Genomic DNA, 17,978 nt, shown 5'->3' with positions numbered 1-17,978 from the left:
TCACAATTGTGTCCCACTTGTTGGTGATTCTTCACAAAAAATTAAAATGTTATATCTTTATGTTTGAAGCCTGAAATGTGGCAAAAGGTTGAAAAGTTCAAGGGGGGGCAAATACTTTCGCAAGGCACTGTATATATATATATATATATATATATATATATATATATATATATATTTTTTTCTTTTCTTTTTTTTTCCTTTTTGTTAACATGTTTTGACCAGAGCAATGTAATGTTAACATAGTAACTCTGTACTACTCTGGGTAAGTGATCATTATTTCCTTTTTTTTCCTTTTACACATTATGTCTATTGGCATGGACCATAGGGTGAGTACATGGATTGAAAAACTGGCTACAAGGGCGAGTTCAGAGGGTGGTGATAAATGGGGAGTACTCGGAATGGTGAGGTGTGGGTAGTGGGGTCCCCCAGGGTTCTGTGCTGGGACCAATTCTATTTATTTTGTTCATAAATGACCTGGAGGATGGGGTACACAGTTCAATCTCTGTATTTGCAGACGATAATAAGCTAAGCAGAGCAATAACTTCTCCGCAGGATGTGGAAATCTTGCAAGAAGATCTGAAAAAATTAATGGGGTGGGCAACTACATGGCAAATGAGGTTTAATGTAGAAAAATATAGAATACTGCATTTGGGTGGCAAAAATATGAATGCAATCTATACACTGGGGGGAGAACCTCTGGGGGAATCTAGGATGGAAAAGGACCTGGGGGTCCTAGTAGATGATAGGCTCAGCAATGGCATGCAATGCCAAGCTTGGGCTAACAAAACAAACAGAATATTGGCATGCATTAAAAAGGGGATTCATTCCAGAGATAAAACGATAATTCTCCGGCTCTACAAGACTCTGGTCCAGCCGCACCTGGAGTATGCTGTTCAGTTCTGGGCACCAGTCCTCAGGAAGGATGTACTGGAAATGAAAAGAGTCCAGAGATGGGCAGCTAAGCTCATAAAAGGTCTGGAGGATATTAGTTATGAGGAAAGGTTGTGCGCACTGAACTTATTCTCTCTGGAGAAGACGCTTGAGAGGGGATATGATTTCAATATACAAATACCGTACTGGTGACCCCACAATAGGGATACAACTTTTTCACAGAAGGGAGTTTAACAAAACATGTGGCCACCCATTAAAATGAGAAGAAAATAGGTTTAACCTTAAACTACGTAGAGGGTTCTTTACTGTAAGAGCGGCAAGGATGTGGAATTCGCTTCCATGGGTGGTGGTCTCAGCGGGGGGCATCAATCGCTTCAAAAAAACTATTAGATAAGCACTTGAACGACCACAACATACAGGGATATACAATGTAATACTGACATATAATCACACACATAAGTAGGACTTGATGGACTTGTGTCTTTTTTCAACCTCACCTACTATGGAACTATGGAACTATGTTTGCATATGGCAGTGCATTACATGACTACTGTATATGCAAACATTTTACTGAATGAAATTGGTTAATTGACTTTGTTTTGTTGTTACTATCTGTGATTGGTCAGAGCTAATCACATGGTACAGATGGGCTGTGATTGGCACAGTCTGTACCAGGGGCGGACTGACCATTGGGCCACTCGGGCTCTGCCCGAGGGCCCCATGCCACTAGGGGGCCCCATCAGGGTTGCCAGCCTCAGTAAAACTAGGGACAGTATGTAAAAATCTGTGTTTTTTTTCTTGTACATCTGTCTCTGAAATGTCCCTTACCGAAATTCTGAGATTATAGCTGCCCCAACTCTCCAGTACCTTCTCGGGCAATAGAAACATGTCTGTGTATACTGTGTGATTTTATACTGTGTGTGTGTGTGTATACTATTGGGCCCCATAATTTCTGATTGCCTGGGGGCCCCATAATCTCCTATTGCCCGGGGGCCCCATGAGTTGTTAGTCCGCCCCTGCTCTGTATCATGTGATCACACTGACCAATCACATCTAGCAACACAATTGAACATAGTTACATAGTAGGTGAGGTTGAAAAAGACACAAGTCCATCAAGTCCAACCTATATGTGTGTGATCATATGTCAGTATTACTTGAAAGGAAGCCATCCACTGTATACAACTGTCATGTGACCTGCTGTGATTGGTTGCATCGGTCACATGGTACCGGCAGCGGGCTGGTACACAGATCAGACATTGGCTGTGTCCGGTGGATGCAGCCTGCGACAGATCATGCCACTGCTCGGCCTCGCAGCTGCGTGCGGGGTGCGTGCGGGCTGCGATCTGGCAGGACCTTATCTGACGTCCACCTGGATCAATGAGAGGTTCCCGCCGGTATCATTATACCATACGCCTCGTGGGAACCGGTTAAATACTATCAAAAGAAAGCCCTTTTTCTCTCAATAGGGGGTACAACATTGCATGGCCAAGTAGTTGTCAATCAAACCATCACAGCACTGAAAACTAGAAATAAATGCCCCTCTACTGAAAGAGTATATGCAGCCTAGTACTCAAATGGTTAAAATGTTGGGGAGCGAAATTGAAACTACGACTGCTTTATTTCTTCATTTCATTCAGCCCTTGGGGCTCCTAATCTTCAATAAAATATCAGATTACAAAGAAGAAAAGGGATGTGACCCTCATATACATGAAGATAAATTTAGCTTTATTGATCAGATTAGCCAAAAAAAAAAAAATGCCTGTTTGCCACATGCTAGATCATTGGATCAAAACTGAACTGTGAAATGACAGATGAAGAATAACAGTTTGAATGTGATTTGTTGCCCTGAGACCATAAGAACAGCTCAGCGGGTGGCCAGTGTCACAATATACACTCACTGGCCACTTTATTAGGAACACCTGTTCAATTGCTTGGTAACACAAACTGCTAATCAGCCAATCATATGGCAGTAATTCAATGCATTTAGGCATCTAGACGTGGTGAAGACGACTTCCTAAATTTCAAACCGAGCATCAGAATGGGAAAGAAAGGAAATTTAAGTGACTTTGAACGTGGCATGGTTGTTGGTGCCAGACAAGCTGGTCTGAGTATTTAAAAAACTGCTGATCCACTGGGATTTTCACACACAACCATCTCTCAGGTTTACAGAGAATGGTCCGAAAAAAGGGAAAATATCCAGTGAGTGGCATTTGTATGGAGGAAAATACCTTGTTGATGTCAGAGGTCAGAGGAGAATGGGCAGACTGGTTTTGTGATGATAGGAAGGCAACAGTAACTCAAATAACTACTCATTACAACCAAGGTATGCAGAATACCATCTGTGAACGCACAACACATCGAACCTTGAAGCAGATGGGCCACAGCAGCAGAAGACCACACAGGGTGCCACTCCTGTCAACTAAGAACAGGAAACTGAGGCTACAATTCGTACATCATACGAATCGTAAATTCATAAGAAACTGACCTCCATGCTGTTTCTTCCCCCAGCGTGTGCCGTTACTGGCCCATTATGCTTTTAATTTGCAGGCTTTGCAGGGAGCAAACGAGGAAGTAAAACACAACCTCTTTAAATACTCTACAGTGCTGGATGTAAAAAGGAGACAATTGGTAATAATTTGTGGATCCATTGTGGTATTATTTGTCTGGAGACATTCTTCACTTGGCTTTTCTTGGTCTCAGAATCTCAGTACACACGCTCAGCCAAAATTCCAGAAATAATTACATCGGGCGCCAAACGGTGAAGCCAAAATTTTCCTCTGAAACTGCATGCACCTGCTGCATCTGTATGTAATTCTGCATTGTTCATGTTATCTCATTGACCTATACACGGCCAATAGAGCTTGCCAAAATCCTATCTCAGACTCAGACATCATACCCGAGAGGCTCAAAAAAAGGAAAGACACGTTTTTTGTGTCTTCTTCAGTTTATCAGTATATTTAAAGTGGACCTAGCAATGTGTTATGCCCTGTACACACAATCGGACATTCCGACAACAAAATCCATTGTTTTTTTTCTACAGATGTTGGCTCAAACTTGTCTTGCATACACGCGGTCGCACAAAGTTGTTGGAAATTACAACACGTACAACGGGACTATAAAGGGGAAGTTCAATAGCCTGTAACCAATAGCTTCCGTCTCGTAATAGATTCTGAGCATGCGTGGCACTTTGTGCGTCGGAATTGTCTACATACGATCGGAATTGTGGATCGTGTGCATTTTCTATATTTTTGGATGCAAAGAATGCACTTTTTGGTTAAGTTCTATTGGCAGATAGCATGTCTAATTTTATTTTTTTAATTTTTTTAATGCACAATAAAAAATGTTCGGAGAATAATACTTGGCTATGTGTTTTACTTCAAATGACAGTTTGGGAGCAGGCAGTTACATTTTTAAAAATACAATGTAAAATTGACAAGGGACACCAACATAGTTGTGTCTTTGATCTTAAAAATTATGGGATAATGGTGTTCTGGTAACTTGCCCAAATAAAAAAAAAAACATAATAATATTCTTGATATCACTAGAAAAAAAAAAGCTTTTGAAACCTTGTTTGCACTAATTCCATCAGCAGCAAAGCAGCTTCATTATTATCCCATTAAAGAAGAAGAGAATTGTGCTCTGCATTTGGAGATTTCATAATTTGCCGCGTCACAAATGTTCTCCATTACGAACGCTAGTTTACAAGACCGGCCGCTTCTGCTTCCGAGCATGCATGTTTGTACTTTGGACTTTGTCCGACTGACTTGTGTACACATGATTGGATAATCCGACAACACACATTTGTTGGTGGAAAATTTGAAAACATGCTATCCAACATTTGTTGGTGGAAAGTCTGAAAGCAATTGTCTGATGGAGCGTACATATGGTCGGATTTACCGCCAACATCCTGACATCCAACATTTCCCGTTGGAAAGTCCGATCGTGTGTACGGGGCTTTAGAGTTAGGACTTTTCCAAACAAATGCTACTATGTCTGTTTGTAGTGACATATCAGACTTGTAAAGTTACTAAAAAGTCCACTCTAATGTAAACCTGCCATGAGATCATATGTAAAATACCATGCTTTCTCAGATCTAGTAAATAATGCTGGCCTTACACAAAAAATGATATGATTGTTTGACATAAGGATTGTTTAGATTTTTGGGAACATTTATCATGTATCCATTAGGCTTGGTTCACAGTAGTACAATTTCAAGTGCAACTTGGGTCCCATAGAAGCACACAACAATGGAAATCATATTGATTTTAAAGTGACTTTGGGGAAGGAACAGGTGCTTACTGTTGTAGTTGTTTTAAAGTGTTTTTTAACCCCCCCAAAAAAATGCAGATTCTGGTCCCTTAAAGCAGATTACACAGCACAGCCCTTGTGCTGTGTAATCTGCCTAATCTGCCCCCCCCCCCCCCCCCCAACTGTAAAAAAAAAAAAAAAAAACTGAACTTGCCACTTCATGTATGGCCTCTCTAAACAGACCACGAAAATCAGGGCTGCTTTGCCCTGATCTCCGTGGTCAAAGTACCTCCCTCCGTGATAGGCTGCCATGCTCTGCTCTCCTTTCTTCCCCCTCCTTCCTGCCTGTCAACCCCCTCTGTGTCTGTCTCCGACCACCCCCCCCCCGCTATTCCTGTAAAATTAAATTACATTTTTTTCACTGCCAGCCTTTCTATTAGAGGCTGGCATAGCACACTATGTCACTAGTTTTCAAAAACTAGCAGTGTAAATACTTGATCTGGGCTGTCTTCAGTCCAGTCATGTGACTCACGGCTGCTTTACAGCTAGGATACACAGCTTCTGCGGAGGAGACGAGAGGCCACATGATCTCCCCGTTTGACGTGAGAGGGAGATCATGGCCCCTCCCACAGAAGCAATCCATGTGACCGGCCTGAAGACAGCTCAAACTAGGTATTTACACTGCTCATTTTTTTAAAACGACTGACATAGTGTGCGATGCATGCCTCTAATAGAGGGGCTGGCTTAGTTTTATATCGACGAGTTAACAAAATCTTTAAAGAGGAAGTAAACCCGACCAAAAAAATTCAAATTTTCTACTGTTACTCTAATAGTGTACATCAGCCTTCATCCTATATATGTAATTTCTCAAAACGAGCGCTGTAAATACCTTTTTTGATCGTTTCAAAAATATCTCCCTTCCCGGTATCGCCCGCGCCATTTCAAATTCTGGCTTTGACGTCCTTTCCGGACGTCATTTCCGCCCTTAGTTAGATTTCACTCCGGAAATCTCGCGCATGCGCCGTAGCGTCATAAGAAATCCTAACCAAGCCTCGATCTACAACGCGAGACTTCTCCTCTGCCGCAATGAGGAGAATGCCTCGTATTAAAAAAAAGGCAGAGAGGCAGGAAGATGAAAGGCGGCAATACAATATACGCCGCATTCGCTCGTCCACACTGCGCAAGCGCGGCTGACGTCACGGACATGTAAACGGCGGTTTTTTCGAAAACTACACAAGTAAGTTTACTTTCTCAGGCAGCGATCAGCTGCCTGAGAAAAGCATTATCTAACAAGCTAAACATGTTTAGGAGGGTTTATTTCCTCTTTAATTATGTATGTAAAATGTCCAGATGCTGACATCTGGTGCCAATCCAGTGTTACTACAACTTGTTATTTCTGTATTTGTTAATGGTATAACCCAGTTCACCTGTCTGTTGCAGCTAGTTAGTCTGAAGAAAGGGGTTCTCCTCTGAAACGCATCGGCCGCTTATGTTGGGGTATTCGTCAATTCATCTGACATCAGATCTGGACATGTTGATGTTCGGTGCAATGGATCCAATAGTATTTTATACCTTTTTTATATCTTTTATCAATACTCGTTTGTGAGTAGCCATTTTGCTATATGTTCTGTTTTTAATAAAGCTCTATTTATGGTAATGCACTAGGTCAGTGTGCCTTCCTTTTTTGTTTTGTTTTCTCCAGTATTTGAATACCCAATATTCTAAGGAGGGCTGCAAGACCTTTTTGACACTACCTTCTAAAACTGTCGGTATCACACTTTGAAGACCCAGACACCAGAGCGCAGGAGAAGTTGTCCTTTTCCTGTGCGGACTGCAGTCACCACTCATCTCCTGCTGCACATCTGATTATCAAAAGGCCATGGACCGGTACCGCTCTGTGGCCTGGGGTTGGGGATTCCTGCCTTAGTTTAACCCTCCCTTCATCTCCATGTTCCCTAAGTGAGCTGCTATAGTAGGCTTAAGACTTCTGGGTTGGGTGGAAAGAGGTTAATGAGCTTAAAAAACAGCAACCATGAAAATGGGAAATTAACCCTTTTGCTAGTTCCAGTCAAGACTGAAGATCAAACCTGAAGATGCATCTAGAGAGCAAAGCCGGTCTGCTCAGTACTTAAATTATAACTGTCATGACGAAAACATGGAGACTGCCACTGCTGACCTCTCCTCCTGTATTTGTTGGTTGTCTGGCTGCCATACTAACCCTCTGGCTTCAATAGTTGAAACAAGCTTGACTGTTGGTCGTCTGCAGGCTTGGTCTGAGCCAAAATGTACTGAAGTTAATGAGCCAGCATAGCAGCCAGATAGGTATCATTTCCGAAGGAGCTCAGCAAAAGCAACTCCTAAATTGATAGGTTTAATTTGGTTTCATTCAGAACTATGCATCACAGTAATGTGCGATAGAATGATGTAGTATGTTGAGGTGCCATTCATTTTGAATGGCATCCCAGCGTACGAAACCAGCACACACCTGGTATTATGGGCAAAAATAAAAATGACATATACTGTAAATATATTATAATCAGTTAAAAGCATTAACAAAGTAGTTTTGTTTTTCTGAGTTCCCCCCCAACATATTTCTATGCCCCGTTGATCCTGCTAGTGCCAGATCTGTCATTTTTCCACAGTGTGATAACACTGTTCATTCTGTAATAAAATCACACATCAACTATGCCACCCTGTGAACACCGTAATTCGTAATTTTAGATTTAATGTCATTTTAGATGTACATATGGTTTTATATGAACTTTAAGTGGAAGACAACCACATAAAACAATCCACCCAACAACACCCACCCCCCCCCCCCCCCCCCGTTGATCGGGTCACTGACGGCACCCACTCCTAGTCCTCCTAGGTGGCTTGTCTGTCTGGTCATGGGGTCACAGGCTCATAGGCTGCACCCCCCCCCCCCCCAGGTCGGTTGGACTGTCAGTAGTCAGGGCCCCGCACTTATACCATCTCACGGCTGAGGGCGGCTGCTTCCTGTGCATCTCCTCCCTCTTCCTCCTGATTGGATCTCCTTTTGGTCAATCGGCTGTCCCACTTCCTGATTGGCCGAGAGGAGAATCAGTGTGACAATAGCGAATATTCATTTGCTATTGTCACACAACTGGGTGGGCTTCGTGCGCAATGCTCTGCGCCCTGAGCCCACCCTATTTTGAAGCCTGTTAGAGCCTCTGGCTGTAATCACTTGCTTCAAAAAAATGCATGTAGATCAGGGGGCCAGACGCCTGGATGGGGGGTGGCGCCCATGCAGCCTTATGGATGGGCTGTCACTGCTCCTAAGTTATGAAAAAGAGGGCAGGGAAGGTGTTCTATAAGTTTAACACACTGTTCAAGGGTGATAACGCTGATCCTCCATATATACAGCACAGTGATATATACAGCATTATCCCCATAGGACAGGGTACTGGTAGGATCTGTACAGTAGGTGAAAATAAAGGTAAACAAAATAAAGCAGACCTTCCCCCTAATGTGTTGATGGGTTTTGTCCATGGGCACATTTGTGCATGCTACATTAGGGTGGCACCCGGGGGGAGGGGCAGAGCCACCTGGATTAAAGTTCAGTTTTAAAGCTGAAGTTTAGCTATTTTATTTCCCTGTATAGCATTAGTCACATTATTTACTAGTAATGAAGTAAATCCCATATTGTGAAGCTAACTTGATCCTGGAGAAATCTTCTGTGTAGGGATGCCCCATACTCTTCCTCTCAGAACCAGACATTTTGAGACAGAAAGAGGACAGGGCATCCCTACACAGGTTTGTCAAATTCCTGTCCCCCCGCACTTTCTGTGTATTTTGGTTTCATCTGCAAGTTTCTACATCACTATAGGACACAGTAATGACATAAAGGCCAGCGGGAAGGTCCACATCACACAGCTGGGGATCAGGTGTGCTCAGAAGGTTCTGCCAGGAGCCCTAGCTCCTAAATAAGGAGAAAATTCCAGAACGGGAAACCTTCTTTTGCAAGGTGCTTCATTTTTATTGGATAGCGGCAGATAACAACCATTTCTTTCTTTTTTGTTTAGATAAGCATTTTTCTTCTGAAATTTCCAAATCGCTATGAAAATTTGAGAACATTGTTCACCGCTGACAGCAGTTCAAATATATCCTATTGAAAAGTGAAAGTGTAATACCGAGCTTTCCCTTTGAATGATAAACAGCAGCTAGCACGGAAAATAGACAATTGCAAAGATAATAACGTAAAAATAGAAGTGCAACACTAAAAACACATCTCAAAAATGAACTAAGACCATGTTGTGAGTCTCACACTAAATAATAAAGAATGTGTGGAACCGCTCATTGTAAGCCCTTGTACACACGGTCGGAGATTCCGACGGAATGTGTCCTATCGGACCGTTTTGTCGGATATTCTGACTGCGTGTGGTCTCCATCGGACTGTTTCCGTCAGAATATCCGACGGACCAACTTTTCCAACTTGCCAGTAAAATTTTCCGACACAATGCTCCGATCGGACATACTCCGATCGTATGTAGCCTACTCCGACGGACAAAGTGCCACGCATGCTCAGATCAAATTCCTAGACCAAAGTTATTGGCTACTAGCCTGAACGTAGTCCCGTCGTAACGAAATAACGTCATCATGTTATGTACAATCTGATTTTCCGACAACTTTGTCCAACCGTGTGTATGCAACAGTTTCGGACAAAATCCGTCAGACAAAATCCGTTGGACAAAAGCCAACGGATTTGGTTGTCAGAATTTCCAACCGTGTGTACAAGGGCTAAGAGGTCTGACCAGTTGTTATGATGGTCAGAAATCTAGCAACGTAGGAATTCTTCCAAGGACTGATTGGCTCATTCTGCGGCCCCATTAGACTGCGATGCGAAGAAAGCGGAGGCCCGGCAAGAAGAACCGAAGAGGGGGACAAGACCCCCGAAGAGGGGGGCAAGACCCCCGAAGTCAGAAGAAGACCCCCGGATGGCGGTGTCATGAAAATTGCATGAAAAAACGGACCCCCAGGTCTTCTGGTTTACGGCCGCGGGCGTCACCACGGGTGCGCGCAATCGTGTGCGCGTGCGTTCGTGCACGGGTGCACGTGCACGGGCACGTGCGCGGTCGCGTGCGCGTGTCCGTGTTGCCGCCAAACAGGCTATTTAAACCTGTCTATTACTAATGGTCTCCGCTGTCTGCTCTACAGCGTTATACCTGTGAACCTGATCCGTAGCATTCTTTTCTGATTGACCCAGCCTGCCTGTGACCCATCTGCTATCTGCCTTCACACGCCCCCAGGCTTGTTGTGACGATTCTCCTGCCTGTTCCATTGTACTTCGCTTCCAGTCTGATATCTGACCCAGCCTGCTCTGACAATCCATCTGCTAAGGTGAACCTGCTTTACTGAATTGTTTCATCTGCTGCAAATTGCCTGCTTGTTTGAACTGTTTCATCTGCTGCAAGTTGCCTGCTTTATGGAACTGTGTCATCTGCTATAAGTTACCTGCTTTACTGAGCTGATCCATCCGCTGTGGTTACTTGCTTTACTGAACTGTGTCATCTGCTATAAGTCACCTGCTGATCCTTCCGCTGTGATTACCTGCTCCACTGGACTTTTCCCCCTGCTGTTGTGCTCCAGTCTGCAAAACTGAACCTCACCAATTCATCCCTTTCATCTGTTGATCCTGCCAGGCACCTGTACCCCTCCTTACTCCTGTGTTCCCTGTTACATTATCAGGAGACCGGTAGTGGGAGTCGTAAGGTAGGCCTCTCTCCGCAACCCGGGCTCGCTACTATAAGGTACGTGACAGGCGGTGGCAACGTCGAAGAAGAAAGCCGGGCTCCTCCGCTAGTAAAAGAGCTAGCAGAAGATAGCGGAGGAGTCCGGCGAGAAGATCTCCCAAGACGGAAGACCACCGGAGCTGTGAAATAAATTATTTTAAAAACATGTGTTGTGTTTTTTTCTTTACACTTTTTTTCACCAGGTGAATGGGTAGGGGTACATGGTACCCCAATACTCATTCACATAGGGTGGGGGCTCGGTATCTGGGGGCCCCCTTATTAAAGGGGGCTCCCAGATTCCCATAAGCCCCCCGCCCGCAGAGCCCGACAACCAACCGCCAGGGTTGTTGGGAAGAGGCCCTTGTCCTCATCAACATGGGGACAAGGTACTTTGGGGTGGGGAGCCGCAGGGCCCCCCTTCCCCAAAGAACCCCCCCATGTTGAGGGCACATGGCCTGGTACGGCTCAGGAGGGGGGGTGCTCGCTCATCCCCACCCCCTTTCCAGACCGGCCAAGCTACGTGCTCGGATAAGGGTCTGATATGGGCTTGGGGGGACCCCCACACCGTTTTTTCGGCTTAGGGCTTCCCCTTTAATCCATACCAGGTGAGGTGTCAAACTCACCGATGGATGTGGCGACATTGACCTCCCTCGCTAGTCCCGTCTACCTGGAGCTGCGTTCAAAATTAACGAACTTTTCTCCGTGTGTGGGCAAGTCCGTGCATTTCAAAAGTCCGGTGGACTAGCACACAGATGGACGAATTGTCCGGCGACTGCCAAGTCCTGCGGACAATTTTGAGTCAAAACTTCTTTCTAAGTCCGCCGGACTTTTGGAAAGAAAAAGTCCGCCGGAGCCCACACACAGGCGGATTGTCCCACGGACTCTGGTCCGCCGGATAGTCTGATCGTGTGTACATGGCATAAATCTAATTGGTGGTGGATTATCTACTTGGAAAACCCTCTTCATGAGTTATTTTTACTTTTGATGTCAAATGGACATTATAAACACTAGGCCTCTATTCATTTACATTTTTTGGACTCACTACGCATTGGATTTCTATAACTTATGGATTTCATGTTTATTTGCCTTTCATTATTGATGCATTATCACTGTGAACTTATCTAATCAAGGTTCCACATATTCTTTATTATTGAGTGTGAGACTTACAACACTTGTTTTTCCAAGCATAATATCTGCAGAAACAAATACTTTTATTTTTTTTGGAAATGTATCCCAGCCGTCTCTCCTGCTCGCAAGGTCTGAAACCAATTTTACCTGCGCCACATTTTTTCTTGCAGGTTCACAAATGTTACATTACAAACACATGCATGTCGAAGGTTGACAAATGCTTTTGTATGTCGTGTCAGGCAGATCGATAGAACATCAGCAGTGAAATGTGTTGTTGATCTGTGTAAAGTGAAAGATAAACATACGGAATGGATTACTGGCCTTGTTTGGACAAGGATTCAATGAGTTTGGTGTGTTACTAATATGAGAATGGGCTGTCAGAGGATGACAAGATGTTCACCCATTTCCACGGAAAACACACCAAAGCCAAACTTTGTAAAAAAAATTAAAAAATTCCAATAAAGGAGTAAGAACAATTACTGGAAATGGAAAAAAAAACATTCTATTAAGTTTAAAGAATATGATTTCTTTCCCATAAAATTGTCGGGTTGTGCTTGTAATATATTCCTCCCTTAATATATGACTCATAATTATTAACTGAGGAAAAACGCTTCTCTGCCTTGCATCACTCAGTGGGTGACTAGATGTTAGCCAGGAGGAGACCAGGAAAGGAAATAACAATTGAAGAAGCAGAAATAATGAAAGTGTTGGCTATACGCTGTCCCTTGCATTAAGGACACTGCATTTAGGCACCTTAACCACTTCAATACTGGACACTTTCACCCCCTTCCTGCCCAGCACCAGGTCAAATGTCAGCTTTCAGTGCTGTTGCACTTTAAATGACAATTGCGCGGTCATGCTACACTGTATCCATATGAATTGTTTATCATTTTTTTTAAAGACAGATGGAGCTTTCTTTTGGTGGCATCTAATCATCACTGTTTTTTTTTTTTCAAACAAACAAAACAGACCAAAACATTGAAAAAAAAAGAAGAAGAAAAAAGTTTTTTCTTTGTTTCTGTTATAAATTTGTGCAAATAAGTAATTTTACTTATAATGTGTGCTGATGAGGCTGCAAAAATGGACACTGATTAGGGAGCAGTGATAGGCTACACCAGTGATTGTCAACCAGGGTTCCGTGAAACCCTAGGGTTCCTCCAGAGGTTTCTAGGGGTTCCTTCAGCATTGGGCAATTTCTGCCTCTCAGATAAGTTCCCACCCACACCATTGATCTTTTTAACTATCTGTAAGGAGGTAATTCTTCCCAATGACCACAAGTGTAAGGACCATTCTTCCCACTGACCATCACACTATTGTATCACGAGTTGTAGATTTCTAATTTTTAGTAGGGGTTCCCCAAGACTGGAGAACTATTTCAAGGGTTCCTCTGTGTTGAAAAGGTTGAGAAAGGCTGGGCCACACTGATGTGCACTGCTAGGTGGCACTGATGAGGAGGCACTGATAGGCGACACTGATAAGCTGCACTGATGGGGCTGCACTGATTAACAACTCTCCTCTCCTTCCACAGACACGGCGTGGGAGCAAAGGACTGCTGATAACCAGCAAGTTTGTTTACATGTGATCAGCTGTGATTGAACCAATTGGGATGCAGAGAATGCCTGATGCATGCTGCAGGGGTCACGCCGGGATGCAAGGTTTCGGGAGGATGTCCATGGCTTCCCTTCCAGAACTGGACGACCACCCTGTAGCTGTCTTTTGGCTATAGCGCGGTCAGGAAGGTGTTGAAACTCTAAAATTATTTTTAAAAATTAATTCCAGGTATGGATATTTTATACATAGTTAAACTGGTCCAGCTTGGACCAATTTAACAATGCATACACCATACCTACCCGATTCCCCTGGAGCCTAGGTATTACCGAAGTAGACACCGCTATTCCAGGGATCGCTACTTGCTTTTGGGTCCTGTGCTCAGCAGATGGCCTAATACATTCTGAACACAAAAAGGTTGGTTGCTTGGCATGAGTGTCATTCAAAGAATGCTTTGCATTTTCTGAATCAATGCAAAGTGTATTGCCCCGCAGCCAGGCACACAATCTCAGCCACTCTTTTCCTCAATAACCAGTCTAGGAGTGTTGTTTTTTATTTTTGGATATCATGGATAGGGTTGAGGGAGCTTAGTGAGGTACTCCAAAAACAGAACTATGTACAGATGGAGGACAATGAACTTCTTTCTGAAAAACTGAAGGAGGCGCTCTTGCTTATAGCAAACTTAGCTTTGTAGTGGAAACACTTAAACGCAGACTCCTTTCTTTAGAGCCACAAGATCTGCCCCTGCCCCATTATGTAGAATCAGACAGACTAAGCCAGTGATGGCGAACCTTGGCACCCCAGATGTTTTGGAACTACCGTATATACTCGAGTATAAGCCGAGATTTTCAGCCTCTTTTTTGAGGCTGAAAGTGCCCCCTCGGCTTATACTCGAGTCACCGCTGTCTGACTGCTCGATCAGCGTATCGAGCAGACAGACGGCGGACATTAAAATTCAAAAGCCGCGCCTCCTTCTCCGCCTCCGCCTGTGATAGGCGGAACACTGAATTTCCCAGCAGTCAGTGTTCCGCCTATCACGGACATCCGTTCATTCTCATACTACGGACGAGTATGAGAGGATGTCCGTGATAGGCGGAACACAGGCTGCTGGGAAATTGAGTGTTCCGCCTATCACAGGCGGAGGACGGAGGCGCGGCTTTTGAATTGTAGAATGGCCGCCGAGAAGAGCGGCGATCCTGGAGCGGCGATCCATCGGCACGACACGGGACGGAGGAGGCACGGGACGGAGGAGGCACGGGACAGAGGAGGCACGGGACAGAGGAGGCACGGGACAGAGGAGGCACGGGACAGAGGAGGCTCGGGACGACGGCGGCTCGGGACGGAGGCTTGGGACACAGGTAGGCTGGACACACACACAAGGCTGCACGGACACACACACACACACACACACACACACACACACACACACACACACACACACACACACAGGGATGGATGGATGGATGGATGGATACACACACACACACACACACACACACACAGGGATGGATGGATGGATGAATACACACACACACACACACACACAGGGATGGATGGATGGATGGATACACACACAGGGATGGATGGACGGACACACACACAGGGATGGATGGATGGATGGATGGATGGACACACACACAGGGATGGATGGACGGACACACACACAGGGATGGACGGACACACAGGGATGGACAGCCATGTCTCACCCTCGGCTTATACACGAGTCAATAAGTTTTCCAGTTTTTTGGGGGTAAATTGGGGGCCTCGGCTTATATTCGGGTCGGCCTATACTCGAGTATATACGGTACATTTCCCATGATGCTCATATACACTGCAGTGTAGTGGAGCATCATGGGAAATGTAGTTCCAAAACATCTGGGGTGCCAAGGTTCACCATCACTGGACTAAGCTCTTTGGGACACCAGCTGAAGTCCCCAGCTGACTCTCTATTGCAAGAGGGGTGGCAGCAGTCTCTAAGATCTCTCATAGCAGTCTGTAATTACAAAAATTTCTAGGGACAGTAGGTTTCCAACTTCCAAGCAACACTTTTCTCCAGTGATACCAGACCAGATCTTCAGAAGACAGCCCCTCAGCTCTCTGTAGCTTCAGCATCCAGACCCCCAGATCTGAAATTTGTATGTTGTCATAACAAGCAGTAAAATGAGCATTTCCCTGCAAAGGATCAGTGTGGATGGACCTTAAATGATTAGGCAATTTCAGAAAACAGTAACCTTACACAGCCTCGGGGCTGTCTTTAAGGCAGGGCAAAAGGGGAAGCTGCTCCGGGCCAAGTCATTGTTGTGGGGTCCAAAGCAGCTGCCCCTTGAGCCTACAATGCCTGTAAATAGTTGACAAGTGGATTTGGGAGGGCCCAAGAAAATGTTTGCCCAGGGTCCAATCAATGTTAAAGACGGCCCTGCACAGCCTTAACAAAGGGAAGAATATGACAAATCTGATCAATCTGATCAAATCTGATCAATGTCACAAAGCAAAGTTGGGGGAGAGGGGTTTATGTTTTCAGAGTGAATTAGTTAGGGGTCTTTAGGGCTAATAATAGTTCCAAATTACCCTTATAGCAGTGCACCAGGAAGGCAGCACAAACCCTTCCAATTCCGTACCACATCCTGAAACATTTGTTGGTGCACAAGAATTTAATAACCATTAAGCTGGGGTGCTCAAAGGGGTCCCTGTTTGGTTTAGCCCCCTCTTGAAGCAACTGTTTGGAGATGAAGAGCGTAATTAGCCATATCAATGGAAACCTCTTCATTGGCATCCTTACTCCTATGGAGAGAGAAGCCTGAGTGCCTATTTTAGCAGGCTGGTATAACCATTGAATACATCAAAAAAATGTTCTAAAGCAGACGAGGTCTAGATGGTGGGAATTATTTGCAAATTGACCTACTTGATCTTGAACTTTAATCTGAAAAATGGATTAGCTCATTAGATGGAACAGTAAACTGACATTTTTATCATTTTAATGAAAACGTTGTAACTTTTAGTCACAGCTGAAATAAAAACCGCAAAGTCTGACCGACTACAGCTATGTAATTGTGCAGGTATTCTCTCTATCATCTATTTTAGGCTCCTTACTGCCACTCATAGACAGAGAGAAGGGCTAAGTTACATAGCACAGGGCCATGTGACATGAAGCTGTGCACCTGCAGTCTTCAGCACATTTGAAAATGTGCAGGTTAAAAGCAGATATACACTATATATATATATATATATATATATATATACTATATTACCAAAAGTATTGTGACGCCTGCCTTTACACACACATGAACTTTAATGGCATCCCAGTCTTAGTCTGTAGGGTTCAATATTGAGTTGGCCCACCCTTTGCAGCTATAACAGCTTCAACTCTTCCGGGAAGGCTGTCCACAAGGTTTAGGAGTGTGTCTATGGGAATGTTTGATCATTCTTCCAGAAGCGCATTTGTGAGGTCAGGCTTTGATGTTGGACAAGAAGGCCTGGCTCGCAGTCTCCGCTCTAATTCATCCAAAAGGTGTTCTATCAGGTTGAGGTCAGGACTCTGTGCAGGCCAGTCAAGTTCCTACGGACTAAGACTGGGGTTTACAAGGTTTAGGAGTGTGTCTATGGGAATATTTGGCTCAATCCATCATGGATGCTGCTGCCAGACTCATACACCTTACAAACCGCACAGTGTCTGCTACCCCTCTCTGCCAATCCCTCCATTGGCTGCCACTTGCCCAACGAATTAAATTCAAAATACTAACACTTACTTACAAAGCCATCCAGAACTCTGCCCCCAGCTACATCACTAGCCTTGTCTCAAAATACCAACCTAATCGCCCACTTCGTTCCTCCCAAGATCTCCTGCTCTCTAGCTCCCTCATCACCTCCTCCCATATCCGCCTCCGGGACTTCTCCCGAGCCTCGCCCATCCTCTGGAATTCACTACCCCAATCTGTCAGAATGTCTCCAAATGTATCCACTTTTAGGCGATCCCTGAAAACTTTCCTCTTCAGAGAAGCCTATCCTCCTGCCTCCATCTAACAACTGCACTATTTTTCCATTAGCTCATCCCCCACAGCTATTACACTTTGTATAACTTGACCCTCCCTCCTAGATTGTAAGCTTGCGCGAGCAGGGACCTCTGATTCCCCATGTCTTGAATTGTAGTGTATTGTAATGTCTACCCTAATGTTGTAAAGTGATGCGTAAACTGTCGGCGCTATATAAATCCTGTATAATAATAATAATAATATTTGACCATTCTTCCAGAAGCGCATTTGTGAGGTCAGGCTTTGATATTGGACAAGAAGTCCTGACTTGCAGTCTCTGCTGTAATTCATCCCAAAGGTGCTCTATGAGGTTGAGGTCAGGACTCTGTGCAGTCAAGTTCCTATGCATAAAGACTGGGATGCCATTAAAGTTCATATGCATGTA

The sequence above is a fragment of the Lithobates pipiens genome, unplaced genomic scaffold, assembly GCF_037356315.1.
Source record: "Lithobates pipiens isolate NorthernLeopardFrog02 unplaced genomic scaffold, aLitPip1_a1.2 Scaffold_3, whole genome shotgun sequence".
NCBI classification, from domain to species: Eukaryota; Metazoa; Chordata; class Amphibia; order Anura; family Ranidae; genus Lithobates; species Lithobates pipiens.
This window is presented reverse-complemented; position numbering follows the sequence as displayed.